This window comes from Macaca fascicularis, chromosome 3 (genome assembly GCF_037993035.2).
Source record: "Macaca fascicularis isolate 582-1 chromosome 3, T2T-MFA8v1.1".
NCBI lineage: Eukaryota > Metazoa > Chordata > Mammalia > Primates > Cercopithecidae > Macaca > Macaca fascicularis.
Window position 1 is genome coordinate 60,598,257 of NC_088377.1, and position 5,127 is coordinate 60,603,383.

The following is a 5,127-nucleotide window of genomic DNA, read 5'->3' on the forward strand; positions in this document are numbered from 1 at the left end:
TTCTCATGCCTCAGCCTCCTGAGAAGCTGGGATTACAGGCGCACACCACTACGCCTGGCTAATTTTTTCTATTTTTATTAGAGAACAGGTTTTGCCATGTTGGCCAGGCTGGTCTTGAACTCCTGACCTTGAGTGATTTGCCCCCCCTCAGCCTCCCGAAGTGCTGGGATTACAGGCATGAGCCACCGTGCCTAGCCAATTTTCATAATTTTCTTTACTTCCACTGTGGTGGGAGAACTGGCTTCAGGGAAAGCCATCCTGGGCAGGTGAGGTAGCCCCATCAGGAACAGGTTTCAATCAAATGTTTTGGAGGCAGTGATGCCTGTGAACCCTGGTGAGAAGGAGCGTGGCGTGAACATCAGGAACCAGACTTCACCCTGGAGGAAAGGCCACAGGTGGGGCTGAAGAAGCAGTTCTCACAAGTGATCCTGTGGGCACTGGGGACCCACCACGCACCTTGGTGCACAAGTGTCAATGTGGCTTAGAGTGGGGTAGAGGACTCAGGGTATTAAAAGCATCAAGGAATCCAGGGGAGAGCCACCGCACCCAACTTTACTTTTACCCACAGGCTGATGCAGCTCAAGGAAATGTTACTCCACAACGACCTCAATGATACACACGGAACCTGTTTGCCAGGCCCTTGCCACAGGCAGTAATTTCAAAATGGGGGCTGTCAAGGCTTGTTAGAATACCTGGGACTGAGAGGAAAAATAATATATATATATATATATATATATATTTTTTTTTTTTTTTGAGACAAGGTCTTGCTCTGTCACCCAGGCTGGAGTGCAGTGGTGTGATCATAGCTCACTGCAGCCTCGATCTCCCAGGCTCAAGCCATCCTCCTGCCTCAGCCCCTGCAAGTAGCCAGGACCACAGGCGCACACCACCACACCCAGCTAAGAAAACAATTTAAACATTTTATTTATATATTTATTTTTATTATTATTTTTATTTGAGAAGGAGTCCTACTCTGTCACCCAGGCTAGAGTGCAGTGGCATGAACTCAGCTCACTGCAACCTCCATCTCCTGGGTTCAAGTGATTCTCCTGCCTCAGCCTCCTGAGTAGCTGGGATTACAGGTGTGTGCCACCAAACCAGGCTAATTTTTGTATTTTTAGCAGAGACAGGGTTTCACCATGTTGCCCAAGCTGGTCTCAAACTCCTGACCTTAGGTAATCTGCCTGCCTCGGCTTCCCAAAGTGCTAGGATTACAGCTGTAAGCCACTGCGCCCGGCCTAATTTAATATTTTAAAATCTTGCTTAAATTTTGAAATAAAATCTCAATTTGGTTTTTATTTTTATTTTTTTATTATTTTTTTTGAGACAGAGTCTGGCTCTGTCACCCAGGCTGGAGTGCGGTGGCGCGATCTCGGCTCACTGCAGCCTCTGTCTCCCGGGTTCAGGTCATTCTCCTGCCTCAGCCTCCCGAGTATCTGGGACTACAGGCGCCCGTCACCACGCCCGGCTAATTTTTTGTACTTTTTAGTAGAGACGGGGTTTCGCCGTGTTGGACAGGATAGTCTTGATCTCCTGACCTCGTGATCCGCCCGCCTCGGCCTCCCAAAGTGCTGGGATTACAGGTGTGAGCCACCGCGCCCGGCTCAATTTGGTTTTTGAAGAAACTCTGTCCAGGTTGTGGTGACTCACATTTGTAACTTCAGCACTTTGGGAAGCTGAGGTGGGAGGATCGCCCAGGAGTTCAAGACCAGCCTGGGCAACATAGGGATACCTAGTATTCCTAAAAATAATAATACAAAAATTAGCCAGGTGTGATGGTGGGCACTTGTGATCCCAGCTACTTGGGAGGCTGAAGCTGAAGGATCAGTTGAGCCTGGGAGGTCAAGTTTGCAGTGAGCTGAGATTGCACAACTGCACTCCAGCCTGGGCAACCAAGTGAGACCCTGATCTAAAAAAAAAACAGTGCTTAGTGCCACATGCCAGGAACCACAGTGACAACAAGTCAGAAGTGTGTTGAGTCAGGGCCCACTGGGAGTTGATGGGGTGTCATAATGTGGGGACCCTGCCCTTTTCCAGAAGGTGGAGGTGCAGAGGGGCTCATAAGAATCACAGCTTCTTACTGTGGCCCTGAACCCACTCACATCAGCAGCTCTCTGCACCGCCAACCAGACAGCTCGCACCAATAAATTAAACCTTATTTTTTGCTGGGCGCAGTGACTCACACCTGTAATCCCAGCATTTTGGGAGACCAAAGTGTAAAAGATCATTTGAGGTCAGAAGTTCAAGACCAGCCTAGGCAATATAGTGAGATCCTGCCTCTACAGAAAATTAGGTGGGAGTGGTGGCATGTGCCTCTGGTCCCAGTTACTCAGGAGGCTGAGGCTGCAGTGAACTATGGCAGCACTGAACTCCAGCCTGGAAGACAAAGCAAGACCTTGTCCTCATTAAAAAACAAAAAAAGAAGCAAGCCAGCAGGTCTAATCCAGACTTAAGAGGAAGGTATTGTCCAGGAACAGTGGCTTACACCTGTGATTCCAGCATTTTGGGAGGCTGAGGTTGGTGGATCAAGTGAGATCAAGAGTTCAAGACCAGCCTGGCCAACATGGTAAAACCCCATCTCTACTAAACATACAAAAATTAGCTGGGCATGGTAATGGGTGCCTGTAATCCCAGCTACTCAGGTGGCTAAGGCACAAGGATCACTTGAACCCAGGAGGCGGAGGTGGCAGTGAGCTGAGATTGCACCACAGCACTCTAGCCTAGGTGACAGAGCAAGACTCCATCTCAAAAAAAAAAAAAAAAAAGAAAAGGCCTTGCAAATCAGCCATCTGCACGATGCCTGAATTCCTGCTATAGCCCTGGCCAACTGGCTTTTCATTCTGTCTGCACAGTAGCATGGATAGGAATGGTATCCTGGTTATCCTGCAATGAAAAATGTCTACCTGTAACATTGACTATTTCTTGCAGGCACCTATAACCTGTGGAAAGGGTGAAAAGCTCAGAAGATTCTATTGTCTATTTGATTTGATTTATGTATTTTTGAGGCAGGGTCTTACTCCATCATCCAGGTTGGAGTGCAGTGGCACGATCATAGCTCACTGCAGCCTCAAACTCTTGGGCTCCAGCAGTTCTGCCTCAGTCTCCGAAGCAGTTAGGACTAAAGATTTGAGTCACGATGCCCGGCATATTTTTTTTTTTTTTTTTTTTTTTGTAGAGATGGGGTTCTCGTTATGTTAGCCATTTAGGCTAAGGTCTCAAACTCTTGGCCTAGAGTGATCCTCCCACCTTAGCCTTTCAAACAAATGGGATTACAGGCCTGAGCCACCATGCCTGGCCATCTACTCTCTAAATGCTAGTTAACTGCTTTGATGGGCCGGGTGCAGTGGCTCATGCCTGTAATCCCAGCACTTTGGGAGGCTGAGTGGGTGGATCACCTGAGGTCAGGAGTTCGAGATTAGCCTGGCTAACATGGTGAAACACCATCTCTACTAAAAATACAAAAATTAACTGGGTGTGGTGGGGGGTGCCTGTAATCCCAGCTACTCGGGAGGCTGAGGCAGGAGAATTGCTTGAACCTGGGAGGTGGAGGTTGCAGTAAGCCAAGTTTGCACCACTGCACTCCCAGCCTGGGTGACAGTGCAGGATTTCGTCTGAAAAAACAAACAAACAACAAAAACTGCTTTGATGAAAGCTAAAGAGTAAACTGTAAATACAGACTAGGCCTAACGTTTTTTGTTTTTTGTTTTTGAGACTGAGTCTCACTCTGTCACCCAGGCTGGAGTGCAGTGCCATGATCTCGGCTCACTGCAGCCTCTGCCTTCCAGCTTTAAGTGAGGCTCATGCCTCAGCCTCCTGAGTAGCTGGGATTACAGGTGCCTGCCACCATGGCCAGCTAATTTTTGTATTTCTAGTAGAGACAGCCTTTCATCATATTGGCCAGAGTGGTCTCCAACTTCTGACCTCAAGTGACCACCTGCTTCGGTCTCCTAAAGTGCTGGGATTACAGGCGTGAGCCACCATGCCTGGCCAAGATTAGGTCTAATTTTTAAAGTAATCGGGAACATAGAAAATGGTTCTGCAATTATTAATCTACCTTTTTTTCTTTTTTCTTTTTTTCTGAGACAGGGTTTCACTCTGTCACCCAAGCTGGAGTGCAGTGGCATGATCATGGCTCACTAAAGCCTTGCCCTCTTCGGCTCAAGCGATCTTCCTGCCTCAGCCTTCCAAGAGCTGGGACCACATGCATGCACCATCATGCCCAGCTGATTTTTTAGTTCTTGTAGAGACAGGGGTCTCACTATGTTGCCCAGACTGGTTTTGAACTCTTGGGCTCGAGAGATCCTCCCACCTTGGCTTCCCCAAATGCTGGGATTATAGGCATGAGCCACCACACGTGGCCTCACATATTTTGACATATAAAACAGCAAATATTTTTTTAAAGAGCTAAAGAAACCAGTAGTTTTTAAAGAAAGAAGTAGTGGGAGTGTCTAGTACAACCAAAACCAGGCATCAAAGTCAGCTGTTAAACATTCCAGGCTCGGCACAGTGGCTCATTCCTGTAATCTCGAAACTTTGGGAGGCACAAGTGGGAGGATTGCTTGAGCCCTGGGGAGTGGAGGTTGCAGTGAGTCATGATTATGCCACAGTATTCCAGCCTGGAAAACACACTGAAACCCTGTCTCAAAAATCAATCAATCAATCAATCCAGAACCAGTGCTCACTTCGGCAGCACACATACTAAAATTGACATGACATGGAGAAGATGAGCATGGTCCCTGTGAAAGGATGACACACAAATTCATGAAGCATTCCATATTTAAAAAAATATTTCAGAACCAATGAAATAAATGAATCAAAAGAAAGGGAAGACCCTGGTGGTTCCTTTGATATCAGAAAAAATCGACCGGGTGCAGTGGCTCATGCGTATAATCCCAGCAATTTGGGAGGCTGAGGCTGGCAGATCATTTGAGGTCAGGAGTTGGAGACCAGCCTGACCAACATGGTGAAACTCCGTATCTACTAAAAATCCAAAAATTAGGCTGGGTGCAGTGGCTCATGACTGTAATCCCAGCACTTTGGGAGGTCAAGGTGGGTGGATCACTTGAGATCAGGAATTTGAGACCAGCCTGGCCAACATGGTGAAACCTTGTCTTTACTAAAAAACAA

At 47.4% G+C, this 5,127-nt stretch overlaps 1 non-coding gene across 1 annotated transcript; it reads left to right on the forward strand.

Moving 5' to 3' along the window:
- Positions 1–4,674: 4,674 nt before the first annotated feature.
- On the forward strand, positions 4,675–4,781 carry LOC123572565 (U6 spliceosomal RNA). The gene has a single exon (XR_006697136.1). It is a non-coding gene; the product is annotated as a U6 spliceosomal RNA (small nuclear RNA).
- The last annotated feature ends 346 nt before the right edge of the window (positions 4,782–5,127 follow it).